The 22859-nt window shown below is 42.0% G+C and overlaps 1 protein-coding gene across 1 annotated transcript in view; it reads right to left on the bottom strand.

Moving 5' to 3' along the window:
* LOC105023315 (zinc finger protein 583) overlaps positions 1–22859 on the bottom strand; it is a 72059-nt gene that overhangs the window by 29673 nt on the left and 19527 nt on the right. The gene's annotated exons all lie outside the window — the stretch shown is intronic.

The raw sequence follows: 22859 nt of genomic DNA on the forward strand, positions 1-22859 counted from the left end.
AAATCCTCCTATTAAGCATCAGACTCTTGTGATTCTTATACTTCCAAATATAACACTTGAGGTACAGTAATGCCTCCAGAGGATCACTAGCGCAGCAATAAAGATCGGATTTTACTGCTGGCTGCCTTCTAGTCTCACCCTCATTGATTTACCCCTTGCTTTGAGCATTGCAACAGACAGCAGTTATTGTAATCGACCCTGACATCATTTCAGAATTGAGATTTGAATAGGTTTATTTGTAAGACTGCAGCTTTGATGGTTGTTTACTCGAATTACACATTACAATAATTTGTAGTTTCCTCCCTCTAGCGTCTACGGGAATACAAGAAAAAAATACAGAAACAATGTATTTTGAACTCTAGATAACCTAAGCAGATAACTATATAACAACTGTATAGCTACAATGTTTGGTTTGGAATAATTTTTTCGAGGTGTCTATTTGACACAGCAGGGGTCTAATAGCCACAAGGCTGCTAATAGGCTATTTACACTCACCCAAATAAATGACACTACGTGACGGAGAGATACGTGCATCAACGGTAGCAGGCACCAAAGGATACTGGTCATCCGGCACTGGCAGCATACTCAGCGCAGTAGTTAGGTCGTTAGTCTCGTGATCTTTAGATTGTGAGTTTGATCCTCAAAGGGGGCATGCATTTTACTGCATGTCCTTGTGCTGTACTTGTTCAATAACAATAAAGTAAAAAAATATGTACAAAAGTTGATGGCTACGTGCCTCAACGGTTGCAGGTGGCAAAGGAGGATTCAATTAAAAAAGGTCGGCTACATTAAATACAAAATATAAAATGTTCAACAACGTTGTATTTTCTCGCTCTTGGTATAATTAAATTAAATGATCCAATGTGCAAACTTCTATGGTTAGCTATGCCCAGCTAATTTAGCAACTGTATCTCCTGCAGTTAATTGAAATACTGTGCGGTGTTGCCATATAGCTATATTACGTTTTTAACCACTAAAAATAGGGCTAATGGTTCAATTTTAGACTGTAGTAACAGATGATGTAGTAACAATGATGTTCGCTAGCTAACTTTGGATGGGTACATTGGGGAATTTATATGCATATTATCAAAGTTTCAAAGGTGCATTTGATGTCCTGAATTTGGTTTTATACAATTGTTCTTGTGACATATGTGATTAATAATTCCAAGGCTCAGCACAGATATTCATGTTTTGTGCTACCTGGCCAAGGCCAAAATGTGAATATAGTGCTTGTCTGCATCATGAAAAAATTACAACAGGTAGAACTAATTCTGGGTGTTTTTTGTATTAGTGACATGCATACACAGGCTGTAGTAATAAACCTGAAACTTACAGATGAATGAAGTCTCTACCTCACCAAATCATAGGGTGTTTACCGTGTACTAGTCAAAGTAAATGTAGATCGATGCAAATAGTATTGGGGTGTGATTAGTTTCAGTATTTGCACTCGGGTAGTTGGCTACAGACACATGGGTACAAATTGTCTGCCATTATATACACCTGGGTGTAAATAGATACATAGGCTATTTCCACTCCTGGTGCAAATATCATTGTTAGGTACATACACTTGTGTGCAAATAGCATTGTTGGCTAGGGACACTTGGGTGCAAATAGCATTGTTGGCTATGGACACCTGGGTATAAATAGCATTGTTGGCTACGGACACCTGGGTACAAATAGCATTGTTGGCTACGGACACCTGGGTGCAAATAGCATTGTTGGCTACGGACACCTGGGTATAAATAGCATTGTTGGCTACGGACACCTGGGTGCAAATAGCATTGTTGGCAATGGACACCTGGGTACAAATAGCATTGTTGGCTACGGACACCTGGGTGCAAATAGCGTCTGCCTGATTTTTTTGTCACCTATCTTGCCTGAGGTATAACAATAACCTAGCAAACTTAACACTTTTTGTATACTTTTCCCAGGCTAGTGTGGCACTGGAGAGAGAAATATGAAGGGTAGCTTACAACTAGCTCTAGATAGGCTAGCTTGCTATGGACAGTTTAACTGAAAGAGAAATAGGGCCAACAGTTCGACTTTGACGTCAGTATTAGCCTTTGTATCAACTGAAATGGAGTAAAAATACCCATAAAACCTTGCAGCAACAATGGAAAATATGATATTTGCATTTTTCTGTGTTTGTATGGTGGACAGATAACACCATCAACAATATTTCAATCTAGCTGTGGAATACATTTACGTCAACAAACTCTAATCCCATTAAAATGGTTTTGAAAAACCAATGGATTACAGCTGGGCTAGAATCAGACTGCACTTCAATTTGACCTGCATATGCAATGGTATTCATGACACAAACATGATCCTTGATTGGTGAAATTAGAGGAGAAAGGACTCTTTCGCAATTTTCCATTCTTAATCGAATTCTGACTGCAGGTTAACATGGGGCAAGACCCCCCTGGGGTAAGAAGCCCCCCCATGTAAAAATCCCCCAACACCTCCTCTGGCTGCCACTAGTCTTAACTACAAATTTCCTCTGTATCATGACATCTTCTCAGCCACCTTCTCAACTACAATTTTTTTTTTTATTATGTATCTCATTTTAAGGACTGCTTGGATTTAAAACATTGCCTTATTTAAATTATAGTAAGTTTTGCTGTATAAAATGGCATGTAAGGAAAATGTAAGTGGTGTAAAAATGTGGCCAATTCGTAAAAAACATTAGGCATTATCTTCTATTGGGATAAGATTCCCTGGGGGTCAACCTACCCCATGAGGGGGCATATTACCCCAGTAGCTGGAAAAAATGCCCCTTTATGAAATACACTTTATGAAATACTAATTAATCTGTCAACTGTTGCCATTTATTTTGCTTTAAAATCCATTACCCTACGCATTGCCATCTTCACTCAACTTTTCTTTTTTTGTTCAGTAAATAAATATTGATCTTAGGGGAGACGTATTTGCCCCATTTTACCCTATTTGTTGAATCATCACATTTTTTCTTCCTTGTTTTTGTCCATTTCTTTTCAGTGTGCTATACTAGCATATTGTCCAACTCCCATGAAATATGTTTCCAATCCCGGCAGTAACAATCAGATGGAAAACAGCAGCAAATAACAAACATAACACCTACCATGAATTCAACATTCATGAAAGGGGAGCTTCAGACTTCCAAGGTGGGACAATTTGGAGGTGTGGCCTTGCCATACCCCAGCCAACATGGCTAGCTAATGGAGCCTAGGCTCTGCTAACTTGTTAGGTTCTAGAAGTGTGCTTTATAATGTTAGGCTAGGTAGCTACAAAATTTGTTGGAATTGCAACTGATGTAGCTAATACTTCATGATGCAAGTGCAGTTTACTTGCAGTAAAATTTAAGTAGGTAGCTAGTTAGCAGATATTTACCATCCATATTCCTTAAATTGAGGTTTGCCTGTGCAAAGTCAAATGTAATTCCCTGGGACATGAGTCGACTACAGGGATAAGGTTGGGACAAACAACAAACATTCAATGGTCCCCCTGGGGGTGGTTGGTGCTTTACCCATTCTTTTTAACCTTGGGCTGTCTGCTTAAATGACTAAGCCAGAAGGTGATTTATTTGGACTACAGTTTGCAGTTCATTGACTTCCCCATATACTGTCAGAAAAGTGGTCCTGTGGAGGGAAACTCACCTCATCACCTGCCAACATATGTCTCTCATAAGGGTTATAAATGGCAGCCATCTTGAACCACAACACTCATCGACCATCAGTTATTGCAGGTTATTACCTGGGTGTGTCTGCAGCAGTGAGACCCTTGTTTCCCTTAGACAGGATGTCATACTGCAGGTTCCTACGCCCCTCTAGGTGCTTAGGATGATGTAGATGCTGAGTCATAATTTTTTCTACAGTAATGTCAGTTTACTTCAGTTCATTCAACCGTGTTAGGTCATTCAGACCTCCCTGTATCCCTCCTCAGCTACCTTATCTTTCAACATACTGTATCCACACCAGGAAGTCAGTAGACATGTTGCAAATAAAATCTTTAAGTCGGCAACAGTAATAAGCTCCAGTGCTCGCCAAACCTTTCTGAAAAATGATAAATTTTTTGTCAAAATATAGCCAGAGATCTATTGTTCAGGATTATTTTTAAACTAAAAGCCTATGCAACATTACCCTATTATAAAGAGTGCTGAAGTAACAATGTGTTATCTGATAGGATATAGACCCAATATATTATCACTGAATAATGGCAATCCTTAAATTGGCAATACATTTATATTTACAAAGATCTAATGTCTTTGATCTCACTGGTAATAAATGCAGTTAGGTCTGGAAATAATTGGACACTAACACAAGTTTTGTTATTTTGTCTGTCAAACAAAATATATTCAAGTTACAGTTAAATAATGAATATGGGCTTAAAATGCAGTTTCTCAGCATTAATTTGGTATTCACATCCAATTTGGAGGAAGGGTTTAGGAACTACAGCTCTGTAATATGTAGCCCCCTATTTTTCAAGAGACCAAAAGTAATTGGACAATTGACCCAAAAGCTGTTTCATGGACAGGTGTGGGCTATTCAATTTTTATTTCATCATCAATTAAGCAGGTAAAAGGTCTAGAGTTGATCCTAGGTGTGGTATTCGCACTTGGAAGTGTGGCTGTGAAACAGGCCATCCTTAGGCTGAGAAAAAAAGCACACACTGGTGAGCTCTGCAACACAAAATGGCCTGGACGTCCACGGAAGACAACAGTGGTGGATGATTGTAGGATCCTTTCCATGGTAAAGAAAAACCCCTTCACAACATCCAGCCAAGTGAAGAACACTCTCCATGAGGTAGGCATATCATTATCCAAGTCTACCGTAAAGAGAAGACTTCATGAGAGCAAATGCAGAGGGTTCACCACAAGGTGAAAACTATTCATAAGCCTAAAAAATAGAGAGGCCAGAATAGACTTGGCCAAAAAACATCAAAAAAGCCAGCCCAGGTGTGGAACAGCATTTTGGACAGATGAAACTAAGATCAACCTGTACCAGAATGATGGTAAGAAAAACATTTGGTGAAGGCTTGGAATGGCTCATGATCTGAAACATACCACATTATCTGGAAAAACATTTTGGAGGCAGTGTTATGGCATGGGCATGCATGGCTTCCAATGGCACTTGATCACTAGTGTTTACTGATGTGACAGAAGCAGCTGGATGGATTCTGAAGGATAGAGGGATATATTGTCTGCTCAGATTCAGCCTAATTCAGCGAAGTTGAATGGATGGCACTTCAATTTAAAGATGGACAATGACCCAAAGCATACTGCAGATGTAACCCAGGAGTTTTTTAAGGCTAAGTAGTGGAATATTCTGCAGTGGCCGAGTCAACTACATGATCTTAACCTAACTGCATATGCATTTCACTTGCTGAAGACAAAACTTAAGGCAGAAAAACCAACGAACAAACAACTGAAGACAGCTGCAGTAAAGGCCTGGCAAAGCGTCACAAAGGAGGAAACCCAGTGTTATGTGATGTCCATGCATTCCTGACTTCAAACAGTCATTGCCTGCAAAGGATTCCCGACAAAATATAAAAAATGAACTTTTTATTTATGATTGTGTTAATTTGTCCAATTAAATTTGAGCCCCTGAAATAAGGGGACTGTGTATGAAAATGGTTGCAATTCCTAAACGATTGATACAATATTTTTGTTCAACCCCTTGAATTAAAGCTGAAAGTCTGCACTTTAATTTCATCTCAGTTGTTTTATTTCAAATCTATTGTGGAGGCGTACAGAGACAAAATTATGAAAATTGTGTCATTGTCCAAATATTTCCAGACCTAACTGTAATTGTTTTATAAACTTGTGAGGAACATCTGACAATGTTAATTATTAGCTCTTTATTTTCCTGGGGACTGCATCTGGTCCGTCTCAGTGGAGGAAGGAGAGAGCAGCCTTTGGCAGCCCTTCAAATGTCTGAACATTTTTATACGTGGAAATGAACCTTAAAATGAGCAGACAACCAGACAAAGTGAAGTATTACATGGTATTGAAAAACACACAAATCATTAATTTGTATGCGAATTGATACACTTTGCTACTCATAAAGCTGAAGGGCTGGTTGCAACCAGAGATGGGCATTTTATGACTTTATAAAAGTCTAGCATAAAAAGTGTTGACAGTGCTAAATTAATAACAAAACCTGAACTCACCTCATAAAAGCAGAATCTCTTTGTTGTATTCACTGATGTTCTTTCTGTATTCCTGGTCTCTAGGCCCATTTTGAAATTGCCTGGTATCAACTTTGCATGTTAAGAATGAGTAGAATTGTGCCATGTGTGTTCGTAGTAAATACTTTTCTTATTTTTTTACTGTCTGTCTGTTCTGTCCCCCTGGTCACTTGGACAAGGGCTCTTTGGATCCACTTTTACTCTCTCTGCCCATCCCCCATGTAAAGATCCCATGGGGCTAAAAAAAAATAAAAAATTGAGCACTCAGGGATAAAAATACCTATTACAGTCTTGCCTCCACTGCTGAGTGTAAATGCCTTGAATGACATTATGTTGGCTGTGGTTTTTCTTCGGACAGGGTCACCCGAATCTTCTCATGGAATCAGTTTTAGTGTTCATGACAACAAAAAAATGTGTTTGACCGTATACTGTAGAATCCAGACAATGCACATGAATAAACGCTGAGAATTACTGCAAGGACAAAGACTCTGTACTGGAAGCACATGGGCGCGTGAATGAACATGCCCCCACCCACACCACTATTCAGAGATTGGAGGTAGCATATAAATGCATGTCTATAATATAGGCTCATGCCCTGTAAAATTTCCATCCAGATGTTTCAAAACAGACCTACTAGGTTCTTCCAGAAGTTTTTACAGGAAGAGGGAGGCAGATACACCATGTTGGTCTGTAATTAATGGCAGATTTTATGTTTGTCTCTGCTGGGTGTGCCAGAAAAGATGAGTATAGACACAACGATTAGAACAAGCAGAGCTCTGGAACAGTGCCGTGTCCAGACTTTTTTGACTGGGGTGACCCAAATGGGGCACTGAAGTACGAGCATGTGCACACGCACACACATCTGATTAGCATTAATTTACTATTTATCTCCGCTACCCATATCTACTTTACATTCCTGTATTGAAAAGCCTACCAATCACAACGCAACAGAGTGGCACCCTACAAATGTAATATAAATCTTCCATACTTTATTTAAAGAGTTTGTACTTCCAATAGTAGGCTACATATAAAAGAAAACAATGCACATTAAAAAAAACTAGTAATAGAATGAAGTGCCAACAAACATATTAATAAATGAGCCTGTGTGGACAAACTATTTACTTGACTACAACTTATAACATCCAAGTGAAAGATATAACACCAACATCTCAGAAAAAAAATAAAAAACAATCACTGAGTTAGAAAAAGGATCACCCCCTTGTGTCAGTATTTTGTTGAACCACCTTTTGCTTTAATTACAGCCTTTAGTCTGTTGGGATGTGTCCCTACTATCTTTGCACATCTAGACGTTGCAATATTTGACCACTCTTCTTAGCAGAACTGCTCAAGTTCAGTTCAATTTGATGGTGACCGTTTGTGGACTGCTGTCTTCAAGTCATTCCACAGATCTTCAATGGGGTTTAAGTCTGGGCTCTGACTAGGCCATGCAAGGACCTTTTTCTCCTTCAACCACTCTGTGGTAAGTTTTGCTGTGTGCTTTGGGTCATTGTCATGTTGGAAGGTAAATCTTCTTCCCATTGACAACTTTCTGGCAGAGAACAGCAGATTTTCCTCAAGAATTTGACAGTATTTTGCCCCATCCATTTTTCCTTTTATCCTGTCAAGTGCTCCAATCCCTGCTGCAGAGAAACAACCCCATAATGATATTACGACCTCCATGCTTTATTGTAGGAATGGTGTTATTTGGATGGTGAGCTGTATTGTATTTTCGCCAGACATATCATTTGGCATTGAGGCAATTTTAGTCTCATCTGACCACAACACCTTTTTCCACGTGGCCTTAGAATCTTCAAGGTGCGTTTTGGCAAAGCTCAGTCGTGACTGCATGTGGCCTTTCTTGAGGAGTGGGTTTTTTCTTGCAGCCCTCGCATACAAGCTACATTTGTGGAGAATTTGTGATATTGTTGTTACATGCACACAATGACCACTCTTTGTCATGAATTCCTTCAACTGCTTCAGAGTTGCTGTCGGCCTCTTGGTAGCCTCTCTGACCAGTTTCCTCCTGGCTCTTTCATCAGGTTTGGAGCGACGTCCTGACCCAGGGAGGGTCTGTGTTGTACCAAATACCTTCTACTTCTTAATAATAGACTTCACTGTGCTTCTAGGCCTTTGACATTATAATTTTTTTTGTATCCATCCTTTAAAAACATTTTTTATCCATCTCCTGACTTGTGCCTGTCCACAACATTATCCCGGAGATCTTTTGACATTGCCTTGCCACCCATAGTTGATTGTTTTCTTCAGTTGCACTACCAAGGACTGAAATGCTTCAGGAAAAGCTTGTTTCATGCTGAGCTAATCAAAATGACCATAGCTGATCACAGTTGAAAGTCAATTGGCTTTGTGTGCTATTGAGAAGGTGATTAACTACACCTGGTTGGGTTTACAAGTCATTTTTAGGAGGGTGGTGATTCTTTTTCCAACTCAGTGATTCTGTTTTTTTTCTGACAAGTTCACTTGGATGTTGTAAATAAGTTGTAAATACAGCTGAATAAAACAAAAAACAAAATTGTCCGTTTTCATTTCAGGCTGCAAAGCAACAAAATTGGATTATTTTCTATACCCACTGTAATTGAAAAACAACAATTCCTAATCATTAGGCGGGTCACACTGTGTTTGTAACACCATTATCAAAATATTTGAGCTATAAACAGATGTCTTTGCCTTTGTCACACTTTGGTAAAATGTTATACTGTAAATTTTTGTATCATCTGCATAGCTATGGTAGTTCATGTTGTTCTGCAGAATTTGGCCCAGGGGTAGCATATAGAGATTGAACAGAGAACGGATTCCTGGGGAATTACGCATAGACACCCTATCAGATTCATGATTGCCAAAGATGACAAAGTAACTACGACCATCTAAATAAGACCTGAACCAATTAAGGACTGTCCCGGAGAGTCCTACCCAATTTTCCAGCCTGTCCAGAACTGTTCTATGATCTACAGTGTCAAATGCAACACTCAGATCTAATCAAACCAGAACTGTTATTTTATCCAAATCAGTATTCAGTTATATATAATTTAAAAGTTTTATCAGTGCCGTTTCAGTACTGTGGTGAGGTCAGAAGCCTGACTGAAATTTGTCCAAGAGACCGCTTGAGTTCACAAAATAGCTAAGTTGATTGAATACAAATTTCTCAATGATCTTGGCTATAAAAGGGAGATTTGATAAAGGTCTATAGTTGTTCAATATAGATGCATCCAGTGTTCTATTTTTTAATAGGGGCTTAATGGCAGCTGTTTTTAGAAAAAAGAAAAAAACGTTGGATGGCAGTGTGTTGAGACAACATGTGGAAGCTTTAAGATGTCTCTTTTATGGCTTTTTGATCAATTGTATTAAATTGTGACATAAGTTATTTTGGTGGTCACAGTGAAGGTACAGTGTCATTGTTTGACTGTGTAGTTGGTCCGTCTAATACTTGATTTTTTCCACTAAAGAAACAAGCAAATTCATAAAATTTCTCAATGGACAAGAGTTCTGATGCTATCTGCTTTAGGTGGTTGTAAGCTTGTTGAGTGCTGGTATTTTTAATGTGCTTGTTGTTCATTCCAGATAAATGTTGCTGTCTAGCCCTGCGTAATTCATAGTTGAAGCTACAAAGGCTTTGTTTTCAGATGTCATAGTGGATTTAAAGTTTAGTTTTTCTCCACTCCAACATTTCTGCATTCATTTTTCAGGGCACTTACCATCATGGTGTTTCTCCAGAGTATTTTGTTTGCTCAGAGTTTTCTTTACCTTTACCGTTACAACACGATCCATGAATTTCAATATTTTGTTCGTTAAAATGATCCAGGAGTACATGAACTGACTCTGCACTTATTGTTGGTAAGATAGCTATGTCCTTAAACTGAGCATTAGTACTCTCATTAATGTACCCTTTATCTTAACAGAAGCAGAGTTTACATGAACATCCGGTGTGATCAGGGATTCAAAAAAGACACAGAAATTATCAGACAGGGCCAAGCCTTCAACCATGACTGAGGAAATATTGAGACATTTTGAGATAACCAGATCTAAAATGAGGCTTCAAGTGTGCTTATGCTCTTGCACATGTTGAGTGAGATCAGAAGTGTCAAGTAGTGACAAATAAAAGTTATTTGGCATTATAGTCCGTATTACTACCTATGTGGATGTTAAAATACCCTGTTATAATAAACAAGTATTCAACGGATATAATACAGTAGTTCAGCAAAATCATCAATAAAATTTGCAGAATATCGTGGAGGTCTGTAAATGGTTAAAAGCAACATTTTGGGAGCACCCTTCAATGAAAACAGGTATTCAAAAGAAATAAAATTACCAAGTGTATTTTCTTTGCACTGGAATATATCTTTGAATAGGGCAGCCACTCCAACCATTTCGACACGTATTCATACAACCACATTTTTCAGGGGCTGTCTCGTTGAGAACAGTAACAATCTTCTGTTAGCCACGTTTCAGTGAGAAATATAAAATCTAAGTTGTTGAATACAGATGAAAGTACAATATATTAATTTTGGACAATATATTTTCCATGAAAAATACAATATTAAGGCACACCATGAGATCCAGGTGGGGTGACAAGGGCTGCCACATCACTTATCCCCATGTGACACTGCATGACCTGCAGGTATTGTCTGATACTTCGCATTGACAGGTGTTTGACTGAGAGTGGCTAACTTGACACACCTGAACAATACAGGGATTTTAACAGTGGTATCTATTTATTTGTATGTCAAATTAGTCATATTTAGCTTATATTTGTATTGATAAAATGGGCTTTGCTATGAATGACAGTATAAACCACTGTATATAAATATAGCAAAAGTGAAACATCCACATCCCAAGTCAAAGCAGACAAAGTTTTAAAGAAGGAAAATGCATACATACAGTGATGTGCAGGTAGAGCTGAAAGGCCTTCATCACCAGTATCCTAGCTAGTCTACAAAAACACAAAATAAGTTGTCTGCAGAATGTTAATAGAATCAGCCTTTTTTAAGTAGGCTAAGTGGTATGTTAAACAACCTAAAATAAATGAGTATTGCACTTTTACACAATTGACTTTTAACTTTAGTTTCAATGTCTGACAATTAACTGCAATGTCATTAATATTACCAATGGAAAGTACTTACTAAAGAGGAATCTGGAATGATCAGGATTGGACATACCCATGTTTAAAGCTAAATCTGGAAGCTCCTGCTGTATATCCCTTCCAGTGTCAAGCTGACTCTCATCCTCTGACTGGCTAGCACTGGATCCAGCTCTGCTGTTCTGGATTTTTTTCTTTTGAAAATGTTCTTAATGTTCAGATTTCTTTTCATTCTGTAATAGTCGCATGACACATCTCACTTTATATCTTGCACAACACGTTTTATTATGTATGCATGAATCAATGTGACATGCAAAACAAACGCCTGATATACACTATTGCATTTTTTCCTGTATGTGGGGCGGACTGGGTCGGGGTATATGTGTAAGGTGTAATAATGACAATTATGCATTGTGTTAAAGTACATAGCTAACATTAGCACCGTTGACAAAAGATGGCAGCACCAGCATTTCCTGCTAAAGTTCATGATCCAATAGGAAGCAGATCAGATTTGCTAACAAGCATCATGGAAATCAAAAAAGACGAGGTGAAACTATTTAGTTTATTACGGCTAAAACTTTTTTAACCACAGGCTCAGTATGTGTATTAAGTCTACTCACATCTTTCAAGAGCGACAAGTAGTGACTAGCGAGATATGACCAAGCATAAAAATGTTTATCGCATGGCGCATGGTTGATCTACCGCTCTTCTGTTGGTTTATTGGCAGCTGGTACTCAACGATAACCGGCACGCTCAAAATCATCATCATCTTCTTCCACTTATCCGGGGCCGGGTCGCGGGGGCAGCAGTCTAAGCAGAGATGCCCAGACTTCCCTCTCCCTAGACACTTCCTCTAGCTCTTCCGGGGGGGACACTGAGGCGTTCCCAGGCCAGCCGGGAGACAGTCCCTCCAGCGTGTCCTAGTTTTTCCCCGGGGTCTCCCCCCGGTGGGACGGGCCCGGGAACACCTTCCCGGGAGGCATCCGGAACAGATGCCCAAGCCACCTCAGCTGACCCCTCTCGATGTGGAGGAGCAGCGGCTCTACTCTGAGCTCCTCTCGGGTGACCGAGCTTCTCACCCAAGAACTCTCCACCAACCTGAAAGCCACTCTTTTCCGACTGAGGACCATGGCCTCGGATTTGGAGGTACTGATTTTCATCCCAACCGCTTCACACTCGGCTGCAAACCGTCCCAGTGCATGCTGAAGGTCCTGGTTTGAAGGGGCCAACACGACAACATCATCCGCAAAAGAGCTGAGACGAAATCGTGTGGTCCCCAAACCTGACACCCTCCGGCCCCTGGCTGCGCCTATAAATTCTGTCCATAAAAATTACGAACAGAACCGGCGACAAAGGGCAGCGCTGCCGGAGTCCAACATGCAATGGGAACATGTCTGACTTACTGCCGGCAATGTGAACCAAGCTCCTGCTTCGGTTGTACAGGGACCTGACAGCCCTTAGCAAAGGACCCAGGACCCCATACTCCCGAAGCACCCTCCACAGGATGCCGCGAGGGACACAGTCGAATGCCTTCTCCAAATACACAAAACACATGTGGATTGGTTGGGCAAACTCCCATGAACCCTCCAGCACCCTGTAGAGGGTATAGAGCTGGTCCAGTGTTCCACGGCCCGGACAAAAAACACCCTGTTCCTCCTGAATCCAAGGTTCTACTATCGGCCATATTCACCTCTCCAGTACCCTGGCATAGACTTTCCCGGGGAGGCTGAGAAGTGTGATCCCCCTGTAGTTGGAACACACCCTCCGGTCCCCCTTCTTAAAAAGAGGGACCACCATCATCTGCCATCCCAGAGGCACTGTCCCTGACTGCCATGCGATGCTGCAGAGGCGTGTCAACCAAGACAGCCCCACAACATCCAGAGACTTGAGGTACTCAGGGCGGATCTCATCCACCCCCGGTGCCTTGCCACCGAGGAGTTTCTTGACTACCTCAGTGACTTCAGCCCGGGTGATGGACGAGTCCACCTCTGAGCCCTCACCCTCTGCTTCCTCAATGGAAGACATGACGGTGGGATTGAGGAGATCCTTGAAGTACTCCTTCCACCACCCGACGACATCCCCAGTTGAGGTCAACAGCTGCCTACCTCCACTGTAAACAGCATTGGTAGGGCACTGTTTCCCTCTCCTGAGGCGCCGGACGGTTTGCCAGAATCTCTTCGAGTCCAGCCAATAGTCCTTCTCCATGGCCTCACCGAACTCCTCCCAGGCCCGAGTTTTTGCCTCCACAACCACCCGGGCTGCAGTCCGCTTGGCCTGTCGGTACCCGTCAGCTGCCTCAGGAGTACCACAAGCCAACCAGGCCTGATAGGACTCCTTCTTCAGCTTGACGGCATCCCTTACTTCCGGTGTCCACCACCGGGTTCGAGGATTGCCGCCTCGACAGGCACCGGAGACCTTACGGCCACAGCTCCGAGCGGCCACTTCGACAATAGAGGTGGAGAACATGGTCCCCTCGGACTCACTATCTCCAGCCTCCCTCGGGATCAAGGTCAAAGTTCTGCCGGAGGTGGGAGTTAAAGATCTCTCTGACAGGAGACTCGGCCAGACGTTCCCAGCAGACCCTTACAGTACGCTTGGGTCTGCAGAGTCTGTGCAGCTTCCTCCTCCGCCATCGGATCCAACTCACCACCAGGTGGTGATCAGTTGACAGCTCCGCCCCTCTCTTTACCCGAGTGTCCAAGACATATGGCCGCAGGTCAGATGAAACGACAACAAAGTCGATCATCGACCTACGGCCTAGGGTGTCCTGGTGCCACATGCACTGATGGACACCCTTATGCTTGAACATGGTGTTCGTTATGGACAAACTGTGACTAGCACAGAAGTCCAATAACTGAACACCGCTCGGGTTCAGATCAGGGTGGCCGTTCCTCCCAATCACGGCCCTCCAGGTGTCACTGTCGTTGCCCACATGGGCGTTGAAGTCCCCCAGTAGAACGATGCAGTCCCCAGTCGGAGCACTTTCCAGCACCCCTCCCAAAGACTCCAAGAAGGTCGGGTACTCTGCACTGCCGTTCGGCCCGTAGGCACAAACAACAGTGAAAGACCTATCCCCGACCCGTAGGTGCAGGGAAACGACCCTCTCGTTCACCGGGGTAAACTCCAACACATGGTTGCAGAGCTGGGGGGCTATAAGCAAACCCACACCAGCCTGCCGCATCTCACCATTGGCAACTCCAGAGTGGTTAAGAGTCCATCCTCTCCCAAGGAGTGTGGTTCCAGAGCCCAAGCCATGCGTAGAGGTGATCCCGACTATCTCTAGCCTCTCTCAACCTCACGCACAATCTCAGGCTCCGCCAGCGAGGTGACGTTCCGCGTCCCTAGAACTAGTTTCCATGTCCAGGGATCGTGTTGTCGAGGCCCCTGCCTTCGACTGCAGCCCGATCCTCTACGCACCGACCCCTTATGGTCCCTCCTGCAGGTGGTGAGCCCACAGGAAGGCGGCCCCACGTCGCTCCTTTGGCTGAGCCCGGGCGGACCCCGTGGGGAAAGGCCCGGCCACCAGGCGCTCGCATACGAACCCCAACCCCTGGCCTGGCTCCAGGGTGGGGCCCCGGCTGCGCCATACTGGGCGACGTCACAGTCCTCAAAATTGTTTCCATCATTAAAGGGTTTTTGAACCGCTCTTAGTCTGACCCGTCGCCCAGGACCTGTTTGCCTTGGGAGACCCTACCAGGGGCATATAGCCCCAGACAACATAGCTCCTCCTAGGGTCACTCGGATACTCAAACCCCTCCACCACGTTAAGTTGGCAGTTCATGGAGGAGCTCAAAATCAAAACCTTTATCTGGGTTTTTGACAGGCTAGACACTACTCTGGCGCACTACTGCCACTCAGGTTTAAGACTGAATTGCACCTATTAACATAAGGTTGGTTACCTGTCAGACAGTTCAAATTAAAGTCCCGCCAGATAATGATCATAGTTAAGGATAATGGAGTGGCATCTGGGGTGGCCAATCAGATTCCAGGGTTAGCCCGTGCCACCCCAGGCCACTCCCTGGAAAAATGAATTGGGAAACATGTTTAAACAAAATGCTCATGTCCTAGATCTACCTGATTCACAAATACCATCCCTAAAATAACTCTGTTGCTCAAACTTCAAAAGAAAACTATTACACTTTTACACTTCAAGCACTCTAGACATTCTGAAATGTTTGAAATTGATAGAATTATTGTCTTTGCTTCATAGTAAAATAAATAATTTTTTGCTTCAATCACATTGTAAAATAATTGGATAATGAATTTAGGGAAAGGTAAGGGGATAATTTGTGCTTGGGAGATGCAGGTATTGAGCAGCGGAAAATATTGGCTCCATTTATGAAGATATAACATAATGAATGAGTAAGGCTGTTATTACATTCATCTGAAAGACATCAAACTCTTTGGAGGCACTATAGTAGATACATGTAATGTATAAAACAATTGCCAAATCTTATGTTTTATGACTAATCAGTTGGATTAGACGGAAAATAGACTTCACCCACCTTATTATGAAACAGGGAAAACAATGGAACAGACCACACCAAGACACTTAATACCAGGGGTAGCTCCATCCTACAGATGACGTGCCTCACAAGAGGGAACTTTATCAGAATTATGGAAATCATTGCTTGGTCTTGGGAAGTGTGGGAAAAGATTATCTTTCCATTCCGCTGGAAAAGCTGAGTGTATCAAATACGGCAAAACAGTACAGAAGTTAGTTGACATTAGATAAGGATTTCAGTTAGTTCTGTGTTTCTGTATGCATGGAGTTACTTTGCATTCTGTACAGGGGATTTAATGTAATTCAAATGGATTTTCTAACATAGCTGTCTTAATATTTTATTTGGCCAAACATATAATAAAATCATGTGTCCCTGAGGTCCTATGATAAGTTTCAACCTCAGAATGTCAAACTCATAAGAACAAAATATACATTTAAAATGTATTTTGGGAATGGCCTCGGGTAGATCAGTGGTCGATGCAGCTGCCTCTATTTCACATGTACTGTTACAGAATGAGTTCAAATCCAACACAATGTTCTTTCAGCATAAACTTTCTCTTTTGTCTTTCACCACAAGCAATTTGTACGTCTTACCAGAAGAAAGCCTCTCATCAACACAAACACCAGCGCCTGGAGTTTGCTATACATCATTGGAACTTTGATTGGAACTGGGTTCTATGGTCAGATGTCTTGTCTTGATAAGAGTAGAGGCATTTTGACAAGACATCCAAATATCTTGTTGAAATGAAGTTGACAACTAATGTAGTTTTGGAGACCTGCTGACCCTAAAGTTTCAACCAACTTCTGTAATGAAACTAATCCTTAGAAAATGGTTTACCTCCTGAAACCTATTATAATGCCCTAGGGTCTAGCATAGGGCTGAGCAATTTGGTTCAGGATTGCCCGAGGTGGACAGGTGGAAGTCAGACGGCTGCCTTGTCACATCAGGCTCTAGTGACTCCTAGAGCACTATGTAACAAGAGGGAAGAGAAACAGAGAAAGAGAGGAGGAAGGCTGGCCTGGAGCCATGCCAATACACTATAGTCCTAGGGGTGGCTCCATGGTCTGGATGTTACAACAGGTAGACAGAAGGCCATATAAGCTTGTTTAGGGGGAAAAACAGACTTCACCAAACTCAGGAAGGAAGGTAAAAAACAGAATGAAATAGAACTCGCACATTTTCCTAGGGGCAGCTCTATCTTGCACTTACACGCATCACAGAAGGAAATGTTGCCGGTAATTATGGATTACGTTCCCTTCTAACAAAATGCTATTGTGCCAAAACAACAACAAATGCCATTGTGTTTCACTCTGATCCTGGCTGAAGATCATTTCGATGATGTAAGAACTTAAGCTCAGTTAGGGGGAGGTGAGAGACTGACAGCTGAAACAAAAACAAAACAAATGATCTCCTTGCCAGGTCTTGTTAGAGATGTTTAAACACCTAACAGCTAACAGACCAAAGTAACGGAGAAAACCCAGGCCAAGTTTTGAGGGCTTTTGGCCTTTTATTCAAAGTGGTTTGAAGTCCTCACAAACCACAATGCTTTCAATATCCCCACTCAGTACATGGGACAGCTGACGTGTTTCTGCAACAATTTACCATGCCAGCTTCTTCCTCCCTCCCTCCCTTTTTTGCATTCAGGGAATGAACAATGCATCAGGCCTATCTAAAGGAAGAGGAATAAACATTGGGAATTCGAGCTGTATTCTATCGTAATTCTAAATCCTCTGTTTGTCCCAGATGTACCTCCTACGATCCCTGATGGAAATGGCCTCCATACAATGGTGGAGGGTTCAGCCAAAAGTAGGACTGCTCCCTCTCTATTCCTCTCCTCCTTTTTTCTCTATAATTGCTCTCTCCCTTTTTCAATGTAACTTTTGCAATCTGTCTCTCTAGCCCCCTCACCCTCACTTAGCTTAGTCCATCTCAAAGCTGCCCTGTATCGTGGTTGGACCAATGCAGTGTTTAACTTCTTTACCGGCAGTGAAATACGACCCCGATATCCCTCCACAAGTCCGTCCAACACCCCCCCACCCCCACTCTGGGTATGAGCTCAGTTTTGGACGGGAGTATGTTTTCTCTCAGTGAACCCCCCGACCCCCCTCTAGCCCCACAACCCCCTTAATGAGCCTTTCCTGAGGCAGTGGTGATCCTAGATAAAATAGGACCTTAACACCTGGGACTGGGCTGATTGATTGACACACACAAAATACACACATCAACATCTTTACTTTAATACTATGAAAACGTGCACTCTCCCTCCAGGAGAAGCCAGTGTAAAGTGAATCCTTGGCCATTTTCCCATCTCCCCAACGCCTCTAAAGGCGAGTTCATATAACACTTCACTGGTGTGCCAATGACAGAAAAAAAAAACATTAATGGATTTGTCTGGTTTTACAAGGGAACTCTTCCGGAACACATCTGAAGATAGGAAGATAGGGGATGGAGTCAAAGGGCCATATTTAATAACCGAGCCAAACCAGATGGTTTAAAAGCAGTTGGGTGAATGCTTCTTTATGACTGGTTGCTGCACTGTCAAATTTAGACTGAGTACAATGGTGTCTACTGAAGCTGGATATTCTTCTTCTCCACTCCTCACTGCTCCCCTCTTTCTCATAACCAGGAAGGAGAGGGCCGAACATCCCACACACGTTCACTAAGGCAAGCTTGCAACACACGCACACACTAACACAGCAGAGTGGAAATCCAGTCTGGTCCTCCATCTTACCATCTTTCTTGGGTGAAGCTCTTCTCCAGACATAGTTTGGGTCGACTTGTCTATTACTCTGCAGACTGCCGATGGAAGTTGAAAACATCAGTCTTTTCAGTACCATTACGGGCTGGTTGTCACCTTTCTCTTGAGTGTAGTCTCGGATTATTAATAATTTTATTAATAATAATAATGGGCCTGTCAAAGTCTACTGATCGGAGGATTTAAAGATTAACATAGCTAAAGACAGGACACATTCAGTGTGTCCTTTCTCTTTCTGTTCTCTAAACTTTATGAATGAGAAGCCAAAGAAAATATAAATTAGTTACAATTGAAAGAATTGTCAGTATTATGAAATGGCCATTTAGTCACTTTTCTGTCTGTTAATCTGCTGTGGAACTTAAACACAGTCAGCTTTTTTTTATTATTATTCTCAAGGTGCCTCTGTTCCTGAGATGAGGAAACCACAAGCCAGTTTTGGAAAGAAATAAGACAGAAACTAGTTTTTTTCCCTTGGGTTGAGCCAGTCATTGCCATCCGCCGGAACGGTAGAAAGGTTGGAGGCCTGGATGGAAGAGTAGAAGGGTTGACATAATGTTTGACATAATGCCATAGGAGTCTCTTTACATAGAAAACAGAAGGAGTGGTGTGTGCAGGCCTTCACTATGCTCTGGGTAGCAGAGTTAAAATAGAGAGATTAGGTTAGCGATAAATGGAGACAGGTTTTGTTCAGTGGATAAGTGAGGTGATTGTGCATCTGTTGATAGAAGTATCAAACTTGGTACACTTGACACCTTGAGGGAAAGGTTTAAAGACAGGAGGCAGTTTGTAAAGCCTGTCAGTCAACTTCGTGGCTATTTTAATAACTTTTCTTTTTAATAAAATATTTTCCTGTTTGAAGAAACTAAAATTCTAACAATATGAAAAAGCCCTTTTAATAGGGCCATCAAATGGCCTAAAATTCTAACTCGACACTTTGCAGTATAGCGGTGTTATTACAACCAGGTGATTTTGCAGTACACCAACTATCCGAGAGGTCCAACAGATGGTGGCACAAATTAGCTCAGTACTGCAAGGTGTCAACAGGTTGACATCAGAGCCTTCTTTTGCCATACTCTAGCGATTCATTGTGGTAGGTCCGGTGCCTGCTAGCTCAATCTTGGTTGTTGGTCATGGAAAGCATTCTGGACAAAATCAGTTTCCAATGATTTTGCCCTATTTACTTCATACAGGAACTCAACTAAATAGCCACCTCAAGTAGATTGACATTTTTCCCAGACAACCTACAATCTTTATGTACATGGTCTGGGATATGTTTCTGAAAGGGGAACTGTGTAGAATCCTGTCTCTAATGTTTACAAGGCTGAATTTAAACTTAATACAACTTGTATTCTCCTATCCCCTTACCAAACAAGACCGGAATAGTATTAGCTAGTCCAGGGTGGGTGATGTTTTGGGTTGCTTTCGAAGTAATTATTTGTGGTCTATGTGGATCTCTCTTGATATAGTTCTAGCATTAGGGATTGTGGGAATGTAAGTTGTATCTTAAAAGAGAGGAATTTTCTGACCTGGTGTTTGGTACCGTTTTCCAGTAAAGCTTTCGTTATGTCTAACCTAAGTCTCTGCCTTTGTTCCTGTTAATGAATAAGTCTAGTTAATAATAAAAAGAGCTAAAAAATATAAAGCAAGTATGAGCACACACAGCATTGCAAACTGATGGATGGACCGGTGAGAATGTTTAAATAGAGAATCTCTCTAACACTCAATATCTCTAAACCATTTTTGTAGAAAAAAACTGCAGATGTCTTCTGGACATTTATGCTTGTATTTATTCAAATGGTACAATACAATTGTTAGCTATGGCCCCTTTAAGGTAACTGCTTTAGTGTAAAAAGTTAACAACTTCTATCATAGCGTGTCACAGTTGAGAATAAAATATTTGGTTGTTATCTACTGGAGTAAAAGAATAAAAGAGGGGAAAGTGAAGGAAAGAGAGAGGGAGAAACAGATTGGCTAACTGGCTGGCAGCTTAACATTACAGTGCCATGAAAAAGGACTGGGGTGAGTGGATGGTAGACAGGGATTGGGTGGAGAGGAAGGGAAGAGACTGGGCTGATTGGGTTGGGGGATGGATAGCTTGAGTGGAGAAACGGTGGTTGGGATGTTGTAACATTTTTGTCCTTACTGTGATATACATTTTTTGTAAAACTTGAATGACAATACACACAAAAAAGTACATTTGATTAACCTACATTATCGCCATCACATCTCTAGGATCTTTCTATAGAACTAGTTAATTGTCAAAACTCTTGTTACTCTTATCATTTTTGTGCGCAGACACTTTGAATATGGATTAGTGTGCGCCTTTCCTTAGGGATTCATGAAACAATGGCTGATGTAAAGTAACACATCCACGACATCCTTCTACGCAAAAGAAGTAACCTTGGTGACCTTCCTGAAGATGTCAGACAAAAGCGCTGGGAACAGATGTTCAGGTCAGTTTTTACGCCCCAGAAGTTCTATGTTAGGGCTTTGCAGTGGCCTTGACCCATAATGTCCTTGGTATAAAAATATAAAAAGGAGGATAATTAAGGTAGATGATGTCAAAGGATGTCCTTGTGACAAAAAAGAAACAAAGTGTGCGTTTGTTCTGAAAAAAATATGATGAATCCAGATTTAACCCAGGTTGTATCTAGTAGAAGACTGCTGGGAGGATGCAGTTGTGTGTTGTATGCAACTCTTCCTGTTTGTAACAGAGACATTATTGATTGGTTTGGCTCTGTGATTTGACATCAGTCACCAGATAATCATATCACAGGTCATTACAGGGTAAGCTACTGCTAGTGTTCCCTTGTTCCCACAGATGTAGACAGGGTATACAACCAAAAGTACGCCACAGTATATTTCCGTGGGTTTTCTTTCGAGACACATTTTACTTGACATTATTGGTGATCATAACTGTGTGCTCTGCAACCAAACTAGACCCGGTTGTCTAAAGCTCTAACAGGCAAAGGACAGATGAGAACCTTGAGGGGAATACAGTACGTGCGTGCGAGGCAAATTACCTATCCATGAAATTCCCAGCTGTGCCTGAAACTACTAGCGCCTTACACAGGGCAGCCTGCGGAAACCCGGAAAACCCAATAGGAACAGTGTACTGAGTGAGAAGGGAAACTATAGGTGAGCAAGCATGGGCTACCTGGGATGACACGGAAGTGTCTTGCCTGCCCAGCGGAGCGTGAACCAGGTGCTACGGTGAAACGGCCTAGTCTCCTCTTGGTGGCTCTCCGCACCCGACGTCCACGCCCTCTGCCCAGTAGTGCAGCCACCCCCAGGTCCATAGGGATGGCAGTATTCTGATGTTGGGGTGGAACAGGCAGACCCTTTCCCGACATGCTAGCTCCCTTTGGACGTCCTCCCAAAGACTGCAACTGTAGTGGTTTGTTCCACCCAGACCCCCCTGCCAGGGTTCAGAATTCCAATGAGTAATCCCACACTGACCTCAGCCCCTGCCGTAGATGGTATAGTCATTCACCCACCTCAAGAGGTAAATAACTAGACCCAGCAGTAAAGGTCACATAGAAAATAAGAGAGCGAACAACCTGACGTAACTCCAGAGGAGACGATCACACACAAAGACAAGGGGAGCAGAGGGAACATATACACTGATCAGCCATAACATTATGACCACTGACAGGTGAAGTGAATAACACTGATAATCTCGTTATCATGGCACCTGTCAGCAAGTGAACATTCTGTCCTCAAAGTCTGTTAGAAGCAGGAAAAATGGGCAAGCATAAGGATCTGAGCGACTTTGACAAGGGACAAATTGTGATGGCTAGACGACTGGTTCAGAGCATCTCCAGAACTGCAGCCCTTGTGGGGTTTTCCCGGTCTGCAGTGGTCAGTACCTATCAAAAGTGGTCCAATGAAGGAAAAGCGGTGAACTGCTTGGGCGGCCAAGGCTCATTGATGCACATGGGTGTGTGTGGTTTTAAGGAAATTAATTATTCTCAAAAACTTTGGCCGCATGTTGTTCCTTGCACCAATGAAAGACAAGTAAAGGTATAACTAGAGTTTAAGGCTTACTTTCCCCATTTATATTATAATATTAGTTATCATTATAGTTTAATGTATATATTATGTGTATATTCCTATTTTATTTGTATCTGATAGTTCTTTTATTTATTTAATATCATTATTTTCTTTTTCATGCACTTGGAGATTATTCCTCTATAATGAAAAGGCTTTACAAATCCAATATATTATTATTTTCTATGAACTGAGGATACTCCCAGTGAAACAGATGTTAGGAAATACCCTGGTATTAATCAACATCTTTTCGCTGTTTGAAGTCTGTGTCCCGGCTTGGCAATAGCGCTAG

Source organism: Esox lucius, chromosome 15, assembly GCF_011004845.1.
Source record: "Esox lucius isolate fEsoLuc1 chromosome 15, fEsoLuc1.pri, whole genome shotgun sequence".
In the NCBI taxonomy this organism is placed as follows: domain Eukaryota; kingdom Metazoa; phylum Chordata; class Actinopteri; order Esociformes; family Esocidae; genus Esox; species Esox lucius.